This window comes from Dromaius novaehollandiae, chromosome 3 (genome assembly GCF_036370855.1).
Source record: "Dromaius novaehollandiae isolate bDroNov1 chromosome 3, bDroNov1.hap1, whole genome shotgun sequence".
Classification (NCBI taxonomy): Eukaryota; Metazoa; Chordata; class Aves; order Casuariiformes; family Dromaiidae; genus Dromaius; species Dromaius novaehollandiae.
This window is the reverse complement of record NC_088100.1, coordinates 91,785,521-91,809,532: the sequence shown is the minus strand read 5'-3', so window position 1 is coordinate 91,809,532 and position 24,012 is coordinate 91,785,521. Positions and strand designations below refer to the sequence as shown.

The following is a 24,012-nucleotide window of genomic DNA, read 5'->3' as shown; positions in this document are numbered from 1 at the left end:
GGCTTGGTAACTCCACCAGCTTCTGCCTTAGGGTTCCAAAGGCTGCTATCATGTCAAAATGAAACTTTTCCAGCTATAGTTAAAAGTTTACTATTATGAATTTTTTAAAGATCCCTAGTTTAACCTTTCCTTAACTGGTAGCTCCTGACAAAAGGCAATCTGAAATAAAAGCAAATTGCAAGACCTCACCCCCACCCCGGTCTCCACCCGCCTCCAATTCTCAAATACCCTTCATCTCTAAGTCAAATATTTTTTATCATCTCCTTGAAACACACAAGTGACACAGACATATTGTAACCACCAATGCTGCTATTATTCAATTCTCAAAGTGCTTCACTTCATATAAGTATTTACCATCTTGAAATGCCTGATAAAATGGTTTAAACCAAACTTGAAGGCCAGAGAGCCCTCTATGTGCAAATGCTAACAGTGAAGTAGAGGTACAAAGCTACAGAAAAATATGAATTTGCACAAGACTTATTTGATTTATTACATAGGAAAGGATGAATCCTCTGCTCTGTTGCAGTTCTGCTTCATTCAAAGAGCTGAATGGTCATCAAGATGAGATCAAAGAGCACGGGGTTGGGGTAGCTGGAAGGCAGGAAAGTCTGCAATAGATTACAAACTCTTCACTGAATTTCTTTTTTGGTCCAACTCATGCTATTAAGGAAAGGGGATGAAATCATGGGGTAGATAAGACTTTTAAAAATTGGTTATTCATGTATAAGTCAACGTAGGTTGTTAATACAGTTAAAGTAATTGTTTCTGTTTTATCATCTTGATATGAAGTAGAAAAGAATCAAATGGAAATTACATCTTCACAGTGAGTTTATCCCATACCCCTAACAAAACAGCTCCACTGTGTGAGGGTACCGTGCAATCAGAGGGAAGAATCTGGAGGAACAAGTGACAACTGGAAGACATATCATATTCTGGCTCTGCTCTGCAGCATGTCAGTGACACCTGGGCCTCGCCTCTGGCTGGCGGGAAGGCATGTGCTGGACAGCACTTCAGCGTTCGCCACTTCCTCCTGACATCTCTTCATGACAGAAGCTCAGCTCCATTAACTTGAGTTGCCGCCACTAAACTATTCTTTTTTTTCTCCCCTGGAATATATCAAATAGTATCGGAGTGCCTGCATTCTGTATGCAGTTATATTTCACATACTGCTCTTAAAACCAGGCAGAGTTGATCAGTCTAATTTGAAAGGAATATACTCAGCACTCGTATTTTCTGTTTGGAAGCGCTACAGAGGTGCACTGTCAGAATTTCAGAGTGATGCAGGGCAGTTAAGTGCTAAAACTAGTTTACTGATTAACAGCTGATATTTCTCTCAAATGCTAAAAAAGAAGTATTTAAACTGTCTGAAATACTGCTGTTTCAGATCCCACTGGAGCTACCTTCCCTGTACTCTAGGTTTTACTTCAGCCAGTACTTAGCACCTATCTTCCCCTCACTGAAGCCACATTTCAGAAGGGAAATATAGATCTACAATACAGCTTAGGCCAAAATGGCATACAAGATGACAACATCTGTGTACAGAGAGGACTGGACTTCTGGCTTGCATGTGCAGGCAGTATGACAGAATAATTAAATGGGTCAGGGAAACATGCTGTATCCAATGAACTCAAGCAGACCTAATGTACTGCAAGTCAAGTCCTGCCCTCCACAGCTTTCTGGAAAAGCATTGTGCACACGTTACTTGTTCTCTCTGCACTCTGCAGGGGCTCCTGCTCAGGATTTGGCTTTGAGACTGCAAGAGAACATAAATCCCTGTGTTTAAAGGTCGGTATTTCAAAGTGCTCCAAAACGCACATTTTGTTTTTAGAAGTAATGTCCAGGGAAAGAGTATTGGCGGCAAAAAGAAAACTTCTAGTAGGGAGTCACATTAGGGTAATGTAATCATGACTCATGCTCCTCACCCATTTCCTGACTAGGGCTGTTCATGATCAAAAGAAAACCAGCCGCAGCAATGCTGCCGCTCGTTAATGTTAGCTAGCCTGAGAGGATTACAGACTACCAGAAAACAAACTCATTGCAGAGTATCCTATTTAAAGGCTGGCATAAATTGACGCTGACAAATGCAGTGTTATAATACCATACTCAACGAAAACAGCAACTTGCCTTCATTGCAAAAAGCAAATTACAACTTTTTACAGTGAGTTCTCCTATCTAGACAAAGCTGAGGATTCATACCTCTCGCACACCTTAAAGCACGGTAAATCTTTGGTTAGTCTCTAAGGAAATACAAGCTATAAGGCCCTTTGGAAAAGGAGCAGAGCAAACAGACAGCTAGAAAACAACTGCCACCTCCCCAGAAAGGCTATAAATGAATGCACACACATGCAAAACCAAGGCATAAGCAGGGCGTAAGTGGCTTTCACAGTGCAAGAAGCGCTTTCTGTCAACGTACAATCCTGTTGAGCAGGATTAAAATGAAGCATGCATTTAATGATACAAATTGGATTTGTATAAAGAGTTCTTCAGTGGAAAACAGATGTCAGATCCTCGGGACTTTGGTCACATTTAATTTGTTCCAAAACCCACATTAATGAAAACCCCAAAATTAATCATGTATTTCTACAGAAGCTAGGCTAGACTTTAGGTAACACAGAAGACAACACGCAGCTGCACCTCTCTGCAGCCCTCCTAGGTCAAATGGGGATGAATCGACTCTCCTCCCTCAGAAGCAGAGCCCTGCATTTGCAGCTGCCTTTCACTCCCCTTTACAAATGCCAACTGCTAAACATTACTTCCCAGCACCAGTCACCGTGTTCCTTAGGTCACTTCAGACAAGAGATATCAAGGGGAGAAAAGGCTCAAGTTGAGCATTACATATACAATCTATGGCCAAAAACATTGCTTACAGACTTATCAGCAATGGCACTCCACTTCCAGAATGCTGAAAAGACCTTTACCAGGTTTCTGACAGGCAAATCCCACCTGAATTACACAACAGCCTGGAGTAATGCCTCAGCTTGCCTATTACAAGTATCAGACAAATATCAGACTCCACAAATATTCCACAAATATCAGACTCCTACAAATATCAGACTCCACATGATGTAGAGTACTGTGGGGAGAGGCAGGAGAAAAACAATCAAGAGAAAAGTTATTTTAGGTCTGGCTAAATGAATACCAGCTGAATATACTAAGCTCATACTTTATCCAGGTTGCACTTACTACTTCAGAGTTGAGACAAGCTAATTCTGTAACAGAGCATACATAGTGGGGCCTTGCAGTGCATTTGGACGCTTGTTGCTAGACTATTATAACTCTGCTTGGTCATCATATGCCTTATTTATACAACTGTAACAGCACAGAAACAAGGTGCAGCAATCTCTTTGGGCATGGATGCACCTCTCTCCTGATGCAAGCGTGAGCTGTTTCTACATGCTGCAAGTAATCCATGCACCAATTCATATACCTGGCATGGAAGGCAGTGGCGTGCAGACTGACAACATAATTCTGGGACTTACTTTACTATGTAAAGGACACATTTATTTACTTAATCCTGTAATAAGTAGGAAAGATGAACTTCTGCCCTTATTGAAGGCTATTTAAAGCAGATTTTTAATTGCCATTAAAAAGCCCTTGCCATTAGAAAGTCAGAATTAGGAGTCAAAATTCAAATTGTGGGAGAGGAGCGATGTGTTGCTTAGTATGATTTACTGTCCATCAGAAACACAAGAAAATGTGACACATTGTAGGGCTCAGGACATCCACCCACAGCATTGACAAAAGCGTCTGCTCAAACACTGCAGAAAAAGACCTTCAGAAAACAAAACTAATGGCAAAGATGGTCAGAATCCAAGCCATAGCAGTAAACGGCCAGATAGTCCTGATCTCCTTAGTGCAGACAAATCATTTTGAGTAGAAGTTGAGGTCAGTTTCTCTGCCCCAAGTGCAAACGCAAACCATTTCTAGGCAAAATATCCCCCATATAATACTGTACCAGTGCAACAGGATTGCATTAATTTAAGGCACAGTGTGGCACTCTCTTCTTCTTCGCAGAAGTCCATACTGCTTCCCTACAGAGACATAGCCTCTGTAGAAACACAGGGAACCTACACACTTCAGCTCCCTCAATTACAAAAGAGCAGGTGGCTAACAGAGACAGCATGCTGAAGAAATTCAAGAAGAGGGAACTTGCATCTGAGAGGGGCATCAACATCTCAGTGTTGCTGCTTCAGTACTGTCGAGCAGAAATTTATGAACACAAGAGTCATGGGGAGGAATAGAAGTATCATTGTGAAAATACTGAGCATGTCTTTTGCTGGGTCTGTGTTTCACAGTAACTTCAAGAAGGAAGGTGATGTTACAAAGCTGGTATTCTTCCTTCTCCTGTGTACTTGGGTACTGCCTGAATCTGCCACAAGTATTTTCCTTTTGGCTGCAGAAGCAGTGGGGCAGCATACTTAGGCTCTGATCTATATTGGAGGATACTGTTAAATTGTTCACCAACAGCTACGTAGATCCATGGTAGAAATAGTTCATCAACACCCCTATTACCATAGTCCTGTACTTAAACTATGCCACATTTGTGATTATTATTGTTTTGTTGGTCTAAGGAACAGTATTCCCCTAAAATAAGAAAGAAAATACATACACATATCCACTCATCCTCTAACATGGAGCTTTTAACCTAAGGAAGGATTTGAACCCAAAAGTGAGAGGAAGATGGCAGATCACTATGATCTCTTTGCTGTTCATGTTCTGTTTGTTTCTTTCCTAATGACTCCTCTACCATCCCTACACATTTTTTTCCACTCTGTAGAGATAAACTTTGCAAAACGCTCTGTAGGCAGTATTTATTTTTAAAAGTAGCTATAAAGACCAGTAATTTCTTCATATTATGAGAAAGTATACTTTTGCAAGTCATTGTATGGCCTCACAGTTATTCAGCACCTATCTAACTGCATACGTGGCCTCTGAGCGAGTTCTTAGTTATACAACTCTCCATATTTAGAGCCCACTGAAGCCTTGGGGAAAATAGGATTTTTTTTTTTGCTTAAATTCTCTCAGAACATACTAAATACAGGTTGTCCTACAATAATTCAAGTTAAGTGGATCTCTTTCCTTGAAACAAAAATCCTGCCACTGATGTTGAACTCTCACCATTCATGAAAATCCATTCCCTTTAGAGAAACAGAAGTGGGAAGGCAGATACAATTTAGCATGGGAATAGAATCTATACTGCAAAGGCCTAAACAACAATGCAGGAAAAAAAAATCTGCATCCAATTAGTAAATCAAAACTCTCTAAATTCAACATATAAGCAGTTTGCAGTAAAAAGGTTAACTTTTAATAGTCACCAGGTTCCCAGGTTAGTCACCACTGACATGATTAGGAAAGCTCACACCTCCCAAAGCTATTGTTCCAGGCAGTCTGGAGCAAGGCAGGCAGTATCATCCAGGCTGCCAATGCAGGCTGAAAGAGCCCAACTTCTTAAAGTGAAATCTCAATTTTAAAAACAAAAATATTGTGAATACCTGAAAATCCAGAGAGGCTCTTAATCTGCCTGATATTTTGGCTATTACATTCTCAGTGAAGTGACTTATTATGCAATAGTATGAATTAAGTGCTGTTTTAGTGCTTGATAAAACCTAATTAATAGTGAAACTCCCTTCATACCTCTTGCCATTTACCTCTCTGTTTGGAGAAAATAGGGAAAATTTTCTCACATGTTTTTCCACACACTGAAATATTTTGTTGGACTTCCTGTTGAAATCCTGTCGTTTACTAGTCACTTGGAAATGGCCACTTGCTCCTTGGTCAAACTTAGCATTCATGTCCTCAGCCAAGTGCAAGGAAGAGTTTACCAAGGCAGCAGACATCTCAGTACACACGCCACGCTGAAAAAGGAACAACCCCCCACCCCAGGAAGTACAATCAACTCCTAAGTTTGTCTGTTTTGCTATTACCTTTCACTAATTAAATAGAAGAAAAAAGAATGAAACACTATTAATGTTTTGAAATACTGTAGCTGTAGTACATCTACCGATGACACTTTTTTGATACAACTAAGATTAACTCTGACCCACTTGGTCCAGTTCTCGTCTCTCTTGGTTAGCAGTAATTAGGTAAGTATAATTACTGGAGGGTATAACTGCTGTAGATCAAATCAGAATCAGGACTCTTGTCTTCCTAAATAGATAAGAAAGCAAACCGATACAAATGCAATGGAAGAATTACAGGTTTCTGTAACATCCAATATGCACAGCTCCTCTTCTGCCCAGGGCATCTACTCAAAGACAAAAGAACATTTTTGTCACAGGATCTCAAACTGGATCAACTAAGACTTATTACAGCAGCTTATTACACCTGATTTCACAGGAGTTTCTCCTCATGTGTACACAGTAAAGGGTAACATTACTCCAAGTCAGACTGACTGAAGACGTTACAAACAAAAGTTCTGGCATTTGCTTCTACTATGGACGTTATGATTCACGTGGGCCTCTGGCTCACCAAAAAACCCTTCAACCTGCATTCTCAGTGCATGCTCTTATGCTCTTTGCCTTCAATTCATCCATTTCAGCTGGAGAATTACTCTAAAATGACCTGCGCTGGAGGACTGGCGGTCAGGGGCAGGAGAGAAAAATTGACTGATAGATAACGGAAACGAGAGGAAGAGAGTGATCTTGATTAGCTGATGTCTGAACTCCAGCAAGACATTTGAACATCAGCAAGCCACTTATGTTTTAATAGTAGCCAAATTCATGCATTTAAGATTAAAATTTATGACTAAATCATATAGGCCACACTTGCAAGATCAAAGATTGTGCTTGGGAACGGTAACAATAGTTTTCCAGATCAGAAGAGATAATCAGTTGAACCTGATCTTGTGCTTTATCAAAAGGGGCTAAAGCAATTCCCAGTGCCTGAGAGAGCATTAACAAGGAAAAGGGAAGTTCCAGTAATTCTGCATTTGGCCCTTATCATGTCCAGTCCTGGTATCCACAGTTCAAGGAGGATGCTACTAAATGAAAGGAGGTTTCAGGAAGAGCTGTGAGACTGATTAATGAACTAGATAATTTACAGCAACAGACTCACAGAGAGTTCAGTCTGTTCAGTTACTTAGAAGATGAAATGATGAGTTGATCGCAGGCTGTAAGCACCTCACATGGAAGAAAAATTTAGTAATAGAGGGCATTCAACTTCCAGCTGCTGCATCTGCTACAACTTACACTTGCTAAAATGAAGCTTGACAAAGAAAGGTAGGAAAGAAAACGTACCTTTTTAACAGTTAGAACAATTTATCAAGGATTGCAGTGGATTCCCTAGTACTGGGATTTTTTTTTAAGACAGTTTTTCTTATCTAAAAAAACCCCCATGGTCTAATTCAAACTATTCAGGCAGATCCAGGAGCCATACTGACACAGAACGGGGTAACAATTCAGCGTAAGTCCTATAACTTATTATAGACAGGTTCCCAATGGTCCATTTTGGCTTTTATCATTCAAGATATGAAAAGTATTTTCCCTTGACTGGACACATGACATTTCCCTTTTCTGAAGGAATAAATATTTTGAAAAGCATTTTTATCCAGGGAAAGCCATACTAAGTTTTTAAAGTCTTTTTGTCCACGGGTTATGTTTTCTTGGCCATCAAGGTGATTATCAAGTCTGAAAGGGTAAATCTGAAATTATCAAAATAGAGCTATTATCCAAATTGTTGTGTTCATGGAAAGTTCTAGTCTTTCAACACGAAATAGAAAAAAATAGACATCTATGTTTGATACTGCTACTTCAAATCCTGCATGGACAACTGAATAAATACTTTTCTGTCAGACTGCCATGAACAGTTTGAGATCTGTAAACTTTAAAAGCTAGTTCTCTCTAATACTGCACAAGCAGAAGGGGTACACATTTCACAACAATTTAACCTATTCAAAGCTAACAAGGAAAACAAAACATTTTAAGATACAGCTTTGAAATGGGTATCTCAAATCCCTGATCAAGCAGAATTCAATGTCCAGCTTTGGATACCCAGTTTGGGAGAAAAGAATGAAAATTGAGATGTGGCTTTGCTTACTTTCTACTGAAGAGAAATTAAGATAGCTCTTGCATTTTGACAACACTCTGGAAGTATCATTTATTTTCAAGCCAATTCTCCTATACATTAGGAGAACTTAGATTTGGGACCACATTTGTACTTTGGGGATATTAACTCAAGAACTGCAACCTCTGAAATTCAGAAAGCCCAGTAACTACTGACACTACCTTGTCAAATGGACTGAAAGAGCACACTGAATCAAAGCATCTGAGAAATTATCTGGTGCCATTTCAGACAAGGATCTTTAACCTACACACACATGCAGAGCTGTTCCCAGTTCTACAGATAACATACTGTTTTGTTACACACAGCATACGCACCATTTCTTTAGATGTGGCATTTTTAACATTGCCACCTACCCTTCAGGTCTCTCAGCCTCTTCCATTTTAAGGCTCATCTTACAAGTTGCTTGTAACTACCAGACTTTGCCATTCAAGCCAACAATTTCTGTCCTCTGTCTACCTCTGCATATACCTGTCATGAGAATTAGAAAGAGGTGGGAGAATTTTAGCAGAAGTTGTTAATCCATTTCTCTAACAAGACAAAAACAAAACGATGCACTACTCTTCTCCTGCCCCAGCTTAATCCCTTTATTCCTATACGTACACCGCCCACCAAAATCCACAGCCCTGCAGTGATGCTGCTAAAAAGTTCTCACATGTCTATACTTTTAAACATAGTCTTAAAATTAAAAATTATGTCCGGGATGTGTCTTTCCCTGTTCCTGTTAATTACCAGGATGGCCAATTTTAAAGTGTTTCTTGTTTTTGCAACAATCAGTAGCTGTCTGCTAGAGTTTGCCAGCTAAAGTCTTTCAAGATTCCTCCTCTATTAGAAATACTGCCTCTACTCGTAGCTCTCCATGCTCCCTCTCCACAAGCAGCTTTGTGTGAAGGAAGAAGCACCACGAGCCCAAATTCGTAAAGGACAGAATCTGTGTGTAAGGATCAAGGGAGTGGAAGCAGGAGACGGAGGAAAGTGGAAAGGGGGAAGGGATCTACCCAGTACACACAGAACAATGTGGGGGCTCTGAAAAAAACCTCATATAAGTAAATGCTACACACCTACGTGCAGGTACAAGGGAGAAAGACACATAAGCAGGCTTGATTCAGGTACTTCCTAATATTTTAGTGACTGACTTCACCACCCATAACTTCCATTTAAAAACTTGCTTGTGTATTTTACACACTCATAAACACAAAGACAATGACATTACCGGGCCATTCCAGCTTTCACGACATAAGTTTTTTCCTCCTTAAAATGCTGTAAATTGTTGTGTACACACCTACAAATATATGTTTCCACAGTTTTTCACTTTCCCTCAGAAGCAGAATATACTGTGTTCATTAGCAAAGAGGACATTTTAGGACCCAAGTCTACTTACGTATGGAAATTAGCTGCAATTTAGCAACAGGAGTTAATTCCATGTTTAGATTGCACCTTTGAGCATCAAAACCTGTTTCTTACCTTACAAATTTTTCATTTTTATGCATATTATCTCTTATTTTCACTGATTGCTCAAAATCACTTAAAGATTTGCACTTTAATGGTTATACGGCTCTTAGCAAAGGCATTGTCAAAAAATTTCTACTCCTGTGTTGCTGCTTCATTCAGTGCTACTCCTGTTTCTTCCTCCTATACGGTCATCAGATCACATCCCAGCAATTCAGCTGTCATACCATCTCACAAAATACTTCATAAACAATATATATTCTTCTACCAAAGTAGGGGCACTGTAGTGGTTTCAAGGTAAAATAACTACTGCAACTAAGAGTGAAGTTAATTCTCAAAGAAAAATATGAACGCTGTCTGCAGTATAAACTACTTGATAGTTCATCACTTTCTTTTGGAGAGGTGGGGCGTTTTTTGTTGTCCTTCTCACAGATTCCTTCAGGAACTCCTACAGATTCCTAACCTACTTGGGCTCTTGCTATCGTAACTAACTTTTCTTCTTTGGGACTACAAATATGTATTTTTTAGAGAACTGTACAGCTCTGTCTGCCATAAAATGGATGGATGCCTTTGTTGTCTCCGCTGTTGACTTTAGCGGATCTTATCTAAAAGATTCGGGAAACTGAGACGGATATTCATCATGCCTGAGGGTGCACTGTTTACCAGCTGTAGACAAAAAAAAAACAAAAAGAAATACAGCTTTCCTCTCCCACTACAATCATACAGTGCAAGTGGGGAAGGGGCATAGAGGAGCACAGTAGCTGCCATACAAATTACTGGCCTGTTCAGTCCATTAGCTTGTTTCTAACAATGTATTTTCTATTCAGTCTATATGACTTCTCCATACCACTAATTATTTTGCATATCATTAAAAAGAAACTAGTAGGAGCCAGATATGGTAACATTAACAAACCGGTCTTTTCATTTAATATTTTCTCTTCAAACTGACTAGATGTCTGAACTCCCTTTCTTTTCTACCATTTACTTCTGGGCAAGATGACCTAACTGACCAATGCATTACTATATGCTTGTATTATTGCAGTATCAGGAGCCCTAATCACAAGATAGGGATCTAGTATATTAAGCTCTGCACAGACACAAAATGACAACAGAATCTCACAGAACGCAGTTCCTCAGTTGTGGCATCTTTTGGGGCTGGGAATACTGTTAGCTTTATAACAGAATTATAATTATTGTGACTAATACCTCCCCTCTTATTCCATCTTTCTACTCCAAGTGCTTGGACTGAATTAAAATAAAATTCCATATGCCATACAAACAGCCTGAGCGTGGACACCCTGCTCTATTCTTTACCTGCATATTCTCATCTGGTTTTTAAACATGCAAGCAGAAAATGTTGTCTGCAGAAAACCCCCAGGCACACTTACGCTTTATAAGCCGTGGTCATTTTTCCAAGATTATCTGCTAGAGAGCCACAAGCAAGCAAAGGAAGGACCAGTTTAAACTGATGAAGAACAGTAATCCGGAGCATCTGGAGCAGGGGCATGTGAGCTGCATCTGCCACGCCGGATGATCAGTGGCACTTAGTCTTTCCGCGCCCTGGTTTCACTGGCCCAGGAGCTCTCCTACAGTTTAAATCTTCCCCCCAGCTGGGCTAACCCCTGACATTCTTCCTAGAAGCCAAACGTGCTAAAAAAGGGGAGAAACCAAAGTCTACCGAGCCACATACTATCCTCCAAATGAATACAGAAGAGTCAGGCAAAAAGTGGAGTACCTCTGCAAGGACCACAGCATTTGGGAGATATGTTACGGCTGGCCTTCGGAGCAAACTACATCCTCAACAGACCTGCCGCAAACAAAAGGCAGAACCTGCATTTTCTTCTTCCTTCACCCTCACTGTCACAGATGCAGCTTTTGACTTCATGGACACTTTTGTTTTTATTCTTTGTGCTTACAGTATCAGGAGCTCTCAGAGAGTCAGTCCAAATCATATCAGTGCTTCAAATGACAAGGAGTCTTTAAAATTAAAACTGATCAAGCTATAATTTGAAATCTGAACTAGGAGAAGACTGGCCTAACCATTCCCTAGGGATAAATTATAAAGCAAATTCAAACTAAGTTTTGGTTCCCAAAAGACAGTTTATTAAATGAATCTGAAAATGGAGAGAGAAAAGTAATACTGGTGACCATTTCCCAACACAATTAATTATTAAAAGCAGTGGCAAGAATGCCTGGGCAAGATATTGTTCCTTAATATCAGTATGCCGCATTTATATTTATGGTATACATCTTGAGCACAGAAAAGGGGAGAAAAAAAGCAGAACAAAACATTCACCTCAAGCCACACCACATCTTGGACTAATCTTTGCCTGAGTTTCAGACCTGATTTATCCAATCTCATGAATAAATAGAATTAAAGTCAAACTAAATCAAAGCATACATTGGATCACATTAACTGAGACAAAAAGATAAAGTTAGAGGTTTCTAGAAAATATTTAGAAATTTATGAAAGCTTTTTAAAAGATACATACATATATATGATTTAGGCATTATTAAACTAATACCGGAGATGCACGTAACGGAAAAAAGAATGGAACTAGCTTCTGATCACAATGGATTCATGAAAACAATTTAAAAGGTTAGATTTAGTGAGCATAATAATCAAGAGTAACAGTTAAAAAATTGTTTTGGTACCTGTATTTCACAAAGATTTTTTAAGGTCCTAATTTACTAAGGTATTGACTTTTGTAAAATTTAAAATCTTTGTAAATGAGAAGAATCCACTACTGCTGGCATATATTTCGTGAAAATATAACTGAGATAAGGGAAAATTAAACAAAAAAGCAAGCGTGTAAAGTGGGGGGTGGGGGAAACCAGCAACATTGGCATTATGTTCCTGTATATCACTTGGTACTAGAGTACCACCTGAGCATTAAAGAAACCATCAACTAACTATAGAGGAGTTGACCCTGTCACAAGAACAGAGAGCTGCATTCTTAAAAGTCCATGAGGAGCTTTACTAGAACTTGGAGAAAGCATTCACCAAATGAACAAGACCCACTGGCCTCTTCTTCACTAAAGATCTTATGCCTAAGTTCTTGTCTAGCATCTCCTTCCTGTCTTTTTTTCCCCTCCTAGCTTTGCTTCCTAGTGAAGACTGAAAACTGCATTACTCACATCCTTACAGGTATCAGAGTTCCTCCCTGAGAAGATCATGACGGAAAGCTCTGCTGGCAAGGAAGCTAGTTTCACAGCCTCTTTGGAAAAACACTTCATAGGTGACTGTGGTGGCAGCAAAGCACCTTTGATCCTCCTCACAGAGTATCGCTGAGAATTCTGTACCCCATAATTAGAAATATCATATGTGGAAAACTAAGGTTGCAGAGTTAAGAAATCCCAAGATTAAATTACTTGTGCAACCATTATTTGGTTCCTTCACACACCTGCATCAAAACGTTGCCCAACACCACCCAAAAGGACTATGACAGAGCAGGACCAGGACCTTCAGCCTTAGCCCTGCACTTCAAACAGAGCCTTTCTTTTTGTAATTTCTCACCTCATTCACGCCACATACTGTTTGGGGAAGAGGGCTATGAAAAATAGCATGCGACCATGATGCACTTACATCTGTGTCTCCATTTTCCACAGGCATCTTCCAACTTCTGGATAGTTGCTTTTGCCAGGCTATTCACACGGGTTTTTGGGTTTCCTTGACTTTAGGATTACACTGTACAGACTTCTTAAAAAGTTAACTGGAAAAAAAGATTTTTAATTTACAGACTAACATCTTGGTTTTATTTACTATTTTTATGATAGTGGCTAATATTTTTATAGGAAAAAAGCATTTGGAATGAAGATTCAACACCCATTTCCTTTGTTTAAGGCACAATACAAATATTCAGATACACAAAGGAATTCTACAGCAGAACAGTGAGAGTCAGACTTGAAACACCTGGTATTTCAAAGGGAGAGAATAAAAAAAAAATGCAGCAAGCCCTACTCTTTGGATCTTCCTGGCAAAGACATGAACAAGCATTTCTTTTCAGAAAGTTCTCTACAAGTTACTTTAAAAAAAATTAATTGCTACTCGAATATATCTAGACAACTTTGCAGAGATCTGATTAAGCAAGTCATACCTGGTTTCAGTGACCAAGGCTTGTCATCAACAATTCTATCTCTACGGATGGCCAGCTGCTATCTGCACAAACCACAGCAAGCTGCCTCCGATCATTCAGAATGACCCACAGCACAAATACTGACTGTATCACTCCATCTAACTTGTTCTGTGCTGACCTGCATGACAGAAATCAAAGCACTGTATCAGTCCTGGTGAGCTTGCTTCTACTATTGAGGGCAAGTAAACAACATTAATGCAACATTTGCATAGTTAAGTAGTATGTTGCTGACCCACAGACAGTGAAGGTTGAAACCCTTAATTCAGCTCCTTGGCATTCATGAGGTACCAGTCATCAAGTTTTATGAGTATTGTGCAACTGCATAATTTCAAAGATAAGTATAACAGTATTTTAAATTACTTTAGCTAAACATACCGTCAATAAATGGTCTCACATAAAAAGCTATTATGGTCATGAAGAAATGATTAGTTTGAGCATTCAACTATCACTTTTCCATTTTCAGAGCTTTAGGTATGAACGTGTGCTACTCTGATGTAGGCTCAGCCTATAAATGACTTACTTCCCCACTTTAAATAAAATGAAAAGGAGTAAAACACACTCAGCACTTCTCTGGCCCCTCAGAAGAAAAGTGTAACAGATGCTTATAAAAATTATTAATTAACTGTGCTCCTGTGAGCTTAACTTGTGTCAGAACCGTAAGACAAACAGGTGTTTCTACACCTGACTTACTTATTCCATAAACGCCAAGGAAACACAAGTAACAGCATAAACACATCTCGTCACCCTGGCCAACTCTGTCCATCTGTTCACCCTGGCCAACTCTGTCCATCTGTTGTCTTCTCAATTTATCCTGGCCATGTGTTTTCTGAAGCTCGTGCGTCTTGATTTACCTCTCAACCCACGAAAAGATTTACCTCGCAGACTAGCTGTGCTGCCAGCCGGTTCCAAAGCGACTCCTGTTACACCCATTGCCCCGGAGTTACTATGTTGGATTACCAGCTTTGCTCAACAACATTATAAATGTAAATTCAGAACATTGTAAAATGCTGCAAGTAATGATTATTGTCAAGAACGTCATCCACAAATATCTCTTATTTAACACAGCACTAGAAAGAGATCTTTTCTCAGGTCAGCAAATCAGTTCATTCCATGTTTTCCTTCAACACAGACTTTACCTGATCTTGCACTCAGTAGTTGCACCTCATTCTGCCCTCCTATTTCACAGCAAACCCTCCCATGAGTAGGCGGTCTTTCAAACCCACCTGCCTGGCCTACCCAGGCATGTCCATCAGCACCAGATGGCTGCTGTCACTGGCTACTAACCAATCTGCTCTGCAGTGAGAATACAGAATAAATCACATAAAACCCAACAGTCCCTGGCCCAACACCTGCCTACAATTCTCCCCACATCCCCAGAGAACTTCATATCTGAGATTTTCTGGGTAATTCACCTTGCTGTTGGACAAAAAGCCATAGGATATGCCTTCAGCCTACTGCCACCCATGTCCATGCGAGTGCTGTACCAGTGGTGATACTGGGACTGTTGCAGCTGTGCAGCGGGGCTGCTCCTAGCAGGCACCGACCACCCAATTAGCTCAGTTATACTGCTGCGGCAGGGAGCGGAGGCCAGCTCTCCCTGAGAGGGCTCGGATCTTGAGCAAAGATAACTACTGTGCTTTGATCATGATAAGAAAAGAAAGAAAAAAAGAGTAGAAAAGCGATGCTTTTTGTTTTTTTCAAAGTTACATTTGCACACAGTGAGGTGAAAGCCTGTGGTCCTTCACATAATTAGAAGAGGCCAAAATGGACCAAATCCACAGCAATTCTATCAATGTCGGGCTCGGAGCATGAAGGATAACTGGCCAGGGTCTATTGCTGCCCCTTGGGGATACACCTCCACTGAAAAGCGAAGCAGAAGAGAACCCGATGGCAAGCTACACGGGAGAAGGAAATTCATCTTCAAAGGTCTGCACGGTTCCCCCCCTACCCCACGCTCTTTCTCAAGACTTGGGCAGAGAACCAGAATTTCTTCTGCAAGAAGTCATCTAGCTTAGAAGACTATAAACCAAAGCAGCATACCTAATTATGAAAAGCAGAGAACGAAACAATGTTTGCCAAGAACTATGGCTTTCTTTGGTTAATGTAAGGCTGATATAAGTGGTTTGGAACAGTTTTAAAACACCTCTTTGAAGTCAGTGTGACATTTAGCCACAACAGTCAAACAGCGATGGTGCAGAGCCATGCTGCCCCAGGGAAAGAGTGGCTACAGGCTGCCTGTTGGGCGATATCCAGCTCTTTCCTTTCCAAAATTCACCCAGGCCGCCTCCTGGTGACTCTAGCAGGCTTTAGGGATCAGTGAGGAGAGGCAGAACCACAGAGGGAGTTTCTGCAGCCTGATTTTCCCTTCTCTGAGGGCACCAGGTATCACCGTGCTCCTGAGAGAACAGTAATCGTGATTATCTTTAATCTGAGCAAGAGACAGGCCCCATTGTTTCCTTCACCGATACCATTTGCTTATGCTGGGCCAGGAAAAATTGCTTCCTTGAGTACTATCCTACCGACGGAAGAACCTGTTCGGTTCCTCTCCCCTTGCATGCTCTAATAAAAAACAAATGTTCAAAGCAAGGAATGTTTTGAACACAGGAATTTGCTGTTACTTTTCTGAATGCTTCTGCTGAAAACCTATTTTTAACATGCCACAGAGCTGAAGTAAATCTTAACGCTAACCCTAAAAAAAGCTGGACCCTTTCAGTGCGAAATGCTTTAAAAATAAATCCTTGCGACAGTAATCACCTGCTGATATATGCTTTTATGTTTAGCCAGTTGCTAAGATGCCACATCTGTCACTTCTTGCTTCCAATAATGTGCTTTCCTTTTCTGTAGGGAAGGGGAAAATTCTGCTCCTGGAATTGAACCGAGCGCTGCGATGCCTTTTTTGGTATCTCTATCATTCTCCTAAACATCTGAATGAGAGCACATGGATTTTAAGGTTTCTGGCAATGGGTCTCTTAAGAACTGTTTGGTTTTAGACTTTTGTACCTTAAAGCCTCTCATTTTTTTTCAGTGGTTTGCTGAACGATGTTACATATTTATAACCTACATTTAACCAAGAAGAACGGTCTGCATACAAATAATTTCACTCCTGAGGACTCTTCTTGCCTCCCTCCCCCAAATATTTTTCAAAAGAAAATAAAAGATCAGGATCATATTTGTTACATCAAACATTTCATAATAAGCCCTCTTCCTATTTTTAAAACATAACAACAGTCTACAGTGACGCAAGCCCGACATTAATTACTTCCTCTATTTCGGTCTCTTTTTAATTTCGAGTGAAAATAGATCAACTCCCTTCTACGAATCCACCGCCCGCATTTCTTAACCAGCAGCCCGGACACAAATTCCTGCTCGACTTCCCGACCCGAACTCTTTGTCTGACAGCCAGCCTCACCCCCGGCCGCCGACTCTCCCCCCGCCCCGCACCGCCCCGCACCGCGCTGCGCCCAGGTGCAGCCCCAGCCCCGGCTGCGCGGCCGCTCCGCGGCGCCGCATCCCAGCGCGCGGTCGTTGCCGAAGCGACGCGGGCCGGCGCACCTAAAAGCGACATCCCGCACCAAAATAAATACACGCGCTATTTTTGCGCGCTGGGGCTATGCCTCTAAGACAGGTCATAACATCAGGTGTGGCCAAGCACCCGGGGAGGAAAATTTAAAGAGAATAACGGGGGGGGGGGGGGGGGGTGCAGCCGTAAATCTCAGGGATTTAAAGCACCCGGGCCGGGCTCAGCCCGCCCCAGCCTGGAAGCCCCCCGCAGCCCCGCACGGCGCCACCGCCAAACGCCTCCCCCGCGGCCGCGCCCGGGCGCCGCCGCCCCACCGCGGGGCAGCCCGCCCGCCCCGGCCCCGCTCCCGCTCCCGCTCCCCACTCACGGCGCGGCGCGGCTCGGCGCGGGGCTGGGCAGCAGCGCGGAGCCGGCGAGGGAGGGAGGAAGGGCGGAAGGGCCGGGCCGGGCCGCGCCTCGGGGCCGAGCGCGGCACCTGCGGCCGCCTGTCACTGCCCGCCGCGGCGGCGGCGCCGCGTGTGCCGGGGCGCGGGCGCGCAGCGCGGCGGCGCGGGGCGGGGCGGGGCGGGGCGGGGCGGGGGGCGCGGGCGCGCAGCGCGGCGGGGCGGCGGCGCGCAGCGGCGGGCGGCGCTGGCGGCTGCAGGGAAATCCTGGCACCGCGGAGGAGTGCCGGGAAGGCGGCGGGGAAGGGGGAACAACAGCAGCAACCGCAGCGATCATAACAACAATAATAAAAAAAATTAACAAAGGCTTTTTTCCTTTTTTTTTGGGGGGGGGGGCGTCTGCACCGGGAGGCGACCGGTCTCCCCCCGCAGAGCCCGCTCAAGCTCCGGGGTGGGGACCCCCCTCCCCCGAGCACCGCCAGCTCGGTGGGTTGCTTAAAATACAGCGGGTGGTATCTTTCGCCCCAGCGTCCTGTCACCCACCTCGTCGCCTCCCCGCTGCTGCGGAGGTGGTGGGTGTTTTCAAGCTCGTCCCCGCAGCGGCGGCTGCCCGGCTCCTTCTGCCTGTCCTTCCCTCGTTCCTCACGCGGCTGTAGGGAGAGATGCTGCTCTCACGGCTCGGGCCGCGAGCGGGTGCTGCGCGGGGGCTGGCGGCGGGGGCCGGGCCGGGGGATGCGCCGCGCAAGCCGCGCACATGCTGCGCTTCCCGAAGCCGGGAGCATTTTCAGCGACGGCTTTAAGGGAAGCTGCCCATCTGCTTTATAAAAGTGCAAACGCCTTGCGCACAATGTTAAAGGGCTCAGTATAGTTGCTGGCAGCCCTGCGGGTTACTGGATAGGAAGCCCATAAATACTGAGCTGATGTTAAAATTTTTACAAGTTCCTTGGTTAATGCAGACAGAGACCCCGGTATTGTCTCGCTCCTTCCAGTGACATCCTCCCAGAAGTTTCTGTTGGCAGGTACCTGGACTTAACACCAGGCTTCTGACAGTTTTACCCAAGGTTCGTTTTTCAAAATGTTACACTTGGCACTGCCACACGAGCACCGCATGTGCATTTAGTGAGATATTAAATATGCTTCATATCTTACTCAGGTGCTTTTATAAATATTTGCATAGTTTTAATTATGTGTGGCGTTTTTAAGTAAGTGTAAACGGTAAGTGCACTGCATATAAATGTATACTGTATAAAAATGTTACATGCACACATCTGGGTGAGAGGATTTTTCCCTTTGCTCTTTTTGCACTGTTAGCATTGGAGCACTTTATGGCTGGAGCACTTTGCTGCAGGACAATTGTATTTTCTTTTATGCAAGTATGGTGCCAAATTCAGAGAGCATTTACATATCAAGGTGTCGAGTTTGTAGCATTCGATATGCGCACGGGCTGTGGCACCCTTACAGACCCGCAGCACTGTCTGTGGGCAGGCACCACCATGGGATACACAGCGGCTGACACCCCGAGCCTTCCTGAAACACCCAGAAACACCCGTTCAGCTGAAATCTCTCATCACCGAAGCACTCCAAGTTCTTCTAAAACCCCTTCAGTCATTCGCTTTAGCGACTGTATGATTTTTTGCAAAACAGCCCCCCATATGTCAGTCCAGTACGTGACCACTCGCTCAGTCGGAGCTGTCACATCCCGAGGACTTTGTGCGGAAAGTGGTGGCCCGTGGCCAGTGCGTGGGGCCTCCCGGCTTGCGGCCACGCAGGGAGCGAGTGGGTGGCTGCTGGGGGTATCCAGCGGCTGCGCGAGGGGCAGGCTGGCTCCAGGCCTTGGCCTCTGGCTGGGCCCAAGGCGTGGCCAGCGACTGTGCTCTTTCAGTAATTCGTGGTGGCGATTGCAAAAGCCAGAGTAAATCTGAGAGCAGCCCAGAGGCTGCTCCCACTTTATGCAAAGGGGCAGTCCGAGAAAACAGCTATTAGAAAGTTAGTGTAAGCAAAAGAAAAAAAGGATTCTGTAATAAACGCTGTCTTCTTTGGACTCTTTTCCAACTTTGCAATTACTCAATTATTTATTCTGCGTGAATGGACTCACAGGCTACCTTTAATCTACCAACTCTATTCTTGAGACTGCTTTTTCATTTAAGAACCCAGTTTAAGTGGTTTATAACTTTTAAAGGGGACACTTGAGGGATGACATTACTTGTATTTCATTTTAGTTCAGAAAGGAAATGTGTGTGGGCATGAATGTGTGTGGCTTCATATGCTGAACCTGAAGAAAATCCACACGACCGTTTCTGAGCACAAAGCAGACACCCAGATGCCTTTGCTGCAGTAGCGTGCTGCCAACATCTAACAGTGGCACACTCGAACGCTCACTCCAGTCACGTCACACATCCCTGCCTCTTCTGAAGACTTCCTTTGGCTTTTCATTTTCCAGGCAAGGTTGCAAACCTCTGCCTGCCCTGCGAGGAGCCACAGCCATCCAATTTTTGTTGTATCGTTACTCATACCTTTTCCAAAGTTAAGAGTATCTCTTTTCTAAAGAAAATCTCTTTATAAGATTATAGAAGGGGGGCTGCAACACCCCAGTACAAGGAATCCTTTCTTTATCCTGTACCGTACCCTGAGTATACAGCCATAGGTCATAATCATATTATTTTGCCCTTATTATGAAGAAGCAAAGGATGTATTAATGGAAAAGTCTTCCTTCTACACATAAATACAGTTATTGTTTTGCAGTGGAAACAGCTCAGGGAGAAGATGCAGTTTCTCTGTGGAAAAAATGCCGATCCACTGCCCAGCTTAGTGTGTTATGGGGAAACCCTGTGGGACAGAATTGTATGTGCCAGATGTGGAGTCAAGGTTACTAAAAGAACCTGAATTCTGAATTTCTTAGGTTCTTAGCAGCTAAAAAAAGCATTAAGCATGTATTAAAATTGTTAATAACACACAGATTTTAAATTGATTGCCAAGAAAAAGTGATGGAAGTCTCTGAATGTTTGGTCCATTTCCACCATAGATTTATGCTGGCTTTTCTATCATTTCAAACCTCTATCATTAGAAACTAAATGGAGTTTAAAGCATAATCTTAAGATTCCTAAATGACAGGCAGGCTCAAATGCTCACACACTTGAATGCTTAAGTTCCAGTGATACCTAGCAAATTCAAGTATTTAACTATCTGTTTAAGTACCTTGCTGAATCACAACAACTCCTATTTGTAATAATACAGTTTTTATTTATTTATGCCCAACTCAAATCCATGGTGCTTTTGCATTTCTTTCAGCTGGAGCAGGATCATGCATTTAATGAAGATTGTAAGTAGACTTGCTATGCTTTGAAATTGTCTAGCTAAAAGTCGTATTTTGACAAGGATTCTATGATTCTTAGAGTATAAACCATTAGCGTCAGTTCTGGAAGCTAAAAAGTTAAACTGTTTAATGTAAATACTCTTCATACTGCAATCACAAACAAGAAAATATTGCTAAAGCCTTTTCCAAAAGCTGTTTAATACTATTTTCCAGTGCTCCAGAAGACTGCACCCTGAAATACTATTGCTAAATAGTGTTTAGCAATGGTGTATAGGAATAGTCTAAATTTTTGTGTCTTTTTGATAATCCATGTGGATTACTGAAGCACATATCTCCAAACACACAACATTTCTGGTAACTTGCTTTAAACAGCTACAAGACTGTAGGGTTGAAGGGACTTCACAGTCATCTCTTCCACGTTGGACCCCGATGCAGGACTGAGCACACTTACCTTTCAAAACCTTTCAAAATCTGTGGACATCTCCATTCTCTTCTCCAGTGAAGGTGCAGACCCCTTACAATTACCTGAAACAGGCTGCTGCGTAGTATATAAAAACTGGTCTCTTCTGCCCCCTTTCAGAGTCCCGTTACAAGTGGCCCACAAATCCCTGTGGCACTGTGGACAAGTTGGAAACCACCTGCCTAGACTGTTCCTACACACGTTCGTTTATCCTCTGTTCCTGTGAGGAGCAAGGATGGAAATTCCACAACCTCCCTAGATACCTCCATGGCTTCATCTCTTCACTATCCTTATTTTTTCCATTTTTCCAACTGATACACAACTTGCATCTTTCTTTGCTGCAAATTAATCCACTTTCTTCTCTCATTGAGCCCAGAGAACAAACAGTAAGACTGGCTTCTTTATAACAACCCTATCTGGAGGTTGCTATTTTCCCCAACCTCATAGTCTCTCCTCACTGTTGGCTCTCACCAAGTCAAAACAACGATCAGGGCTACATAATGCAGCTTCTTTCATGGAAATTATTATGCAGTGTTGGAAAGAAATAATATGATCTGACTGAGGGAAAAATCTCCTGCAACTTGTTTGCCACAGATTATTTCTATAACTGTCGCTTTGGGAATTTCTATAAATAAAATTGCTATCACTCTTCTGAGAAGTGAGCATTTTCTACCATTTTTTTAAACAATGAAAAAATACAGATCTGTTTTTCATCTAAATTCTTTATATATTTGAAATCACTTAGAGAAGAAAGTCCAAAGAAATGTGGTTAGCTTTGACGAAAAGAAGCCTCCCAGTGGGATATTTAACAGAATACCTAGAAAACAGTGTTGAAAGACTTACAATATTTGGAACCCGTTTTTTAGACTCTCATTCTGTGACCTCTGATCTCCAGAGGACCTTACTTAGCTTTAACTCATTAGCCTCTGTGGTGATAACACTTTGGACACGGGGGAGAGAGAAGGACTAACTGACCCTCAGTTTGAGCAAAGCTTTTGTGTAACCTCTTATGTACTAATGACGGATGTTTGACTTGCGACGTGTTTTGGGTATTCAGACACTGCACAGGGTTTGGCTTTCTTAGCCTGCCGTTTCCTTCGGCATTAGGGGACCCCAAATGGAAGCATGTGAGCGTTCAGCAACCCCTCCAAAGCCTGCATCAGCTGCCCCGTACCACCTGGATGAGCGCACGGGGCGAAGTGGTGAGTCAGTTGGCCAGAGGAGGTGGTAGGTCACACACTGCCCCAAGCAGCTTTCTCTTTTTTTTGTCATTCACTCTCCCTGGGTCCCTTGCGTTCAGACCACTTTTCTCTGCAGAGCTCCCCGAGAAGGGGAGGATGAAATTCCACAGCGTGCGGAGGGAGGGGATGCAAACAAGTCTCCAGTGCCAGATGAATGCCATCGTCTAAAACCACCCAGCAGCTTCAAATAAATAATTAATTAATTTTTAATAAAAAGGCAGTTAAAGGCTGCCTTAAGCTTAGAAGGGGAAAAGTAAAATAAAAGTCGCTTGAAAGGATATTTCCATTGTTCGTATAAATATAATAATTGGATAAGGCATAGATTAAATATTGTTTTAATTTTTAATAATAATTCCTCATTTTACAAAGAAAAAGAAGACTCAAAGAGCAATGAGAACAGTGCAAGATGTTGTCTTGCTTAATATAAAAATTTGCACTTTGCTATCAGCATCTGGGGACTAATTCTGAAACTGCTGAGTGCTCTTGCCTTCCATTAACTGCTGTGGGAGTTGAGAGCACCTGGCCTCTTGAGGAATCAGGCTCTTTGGTGGTTTTAATTTAGAGCCTGACAATAACGCTGAATAAAAATATTCTTGGGGATAGCCCGCAATTATATAGCATGAGCTCATTTCTTCATTATAAAATGGGAGCTGAAACCATTCATAACTGCCAGCCAATATTACGACAAGCAATTCCAGTTTCTCGTTGCATGGGAAAGGCACTAGCAAGCTTTAACGAGTTTCAAAAATAGCTGCCCCGACACAAAATTGTATTTGTGCTTGTTTTTCTAATGCGAATACCTGTTCGGCAGACATCGCTTGAACAATGGAATCCAAATAGACCAGGGCATGTAAAACAGCTACTTTTATTTGTCAGCTGCACACCCATTGTTTTCAGTCGGAGCCTGCAGAGCAGCTTCAGCTGTACATTCCTGGGGAGTGAATAATATCAGTTGAGATTATGCTACAGTACCACATCTATTACAAGCACGTTATAAAGATTGAATATAACCTAATTAGGAAATGCTGAAGTCTGCTGGGTGTGGATGTGGGTTGGTAAAGAGTTGTTTTACATGACCTTCACTTACTGAAAAATGAGAGTTCACAGAGGATAAAATAAAGGTAACAATGCAGATTTCAGCCCTGAATCCAGATATCGCACATGCATCTCACATTCCTCATACCATTGCCGCTGAGCTAAACAATTGTTCTCCAGATTTCGCTTCTATGAAACGCTATTGTAAACACTGTACATCCAGCAGGACAAGCCAAATTTGGTCACATCCTTCTTTTTGATCCAGACAAGAATTAGAGGCGTATTCTGGCTTTTAGGAGGAGGAGGCGGAGGTTGCAGAGGGAGGCAGCCTGAGCCTCTCCCAGGAAGCAGAAGCTGTTCTGCCTGCCCTCACTGCAAGCTGTGCTTCCCCAGCATCGCCCCCTGACCAGCCTCTTC

At 42.6% G+C, this 24,012-nt stretch overlaps 1 protein-coding gene across 9 annotated transcripts in view; it reads right to left on the bottom strand.

Annotated features, from left to right (window-relative positions):
• CDC42EP3 (CDC42 effector protein 3) overlaps positions 1–18,340 on the bottom strand; it is a 29,565-nt gene extending 11,225 nt beyond the window's left edge. For 3 of the 9 annotated variants that reach the window (XM_064509456.1, XM_064509457.1, XM_064509453.1), the window contains exons 1-2: positions 17,531–17,728; positions 13,094–13,220 (exon numbers count right to left, since the gene is read on the bottom strand). The gene's annotated coding sequence lies outside the window, so the exon portion shown is untranslated. Of the gene's footprint in view, positions 1–8,414; positions 8,530–13,093; positions 13,221–13,604; positions 13,762–17,530; positions 17,729–18,089 lie in introns of those variants that run through there. The other 6 variants (XM_064509459.1, XM_064509460.1, XM_064509454.1 and 3 more) reach the window with 4 other exon arrangements.
• Between the last annotated feature and the right edge of the window lie 5,672 nt (positions 18,341–24,012).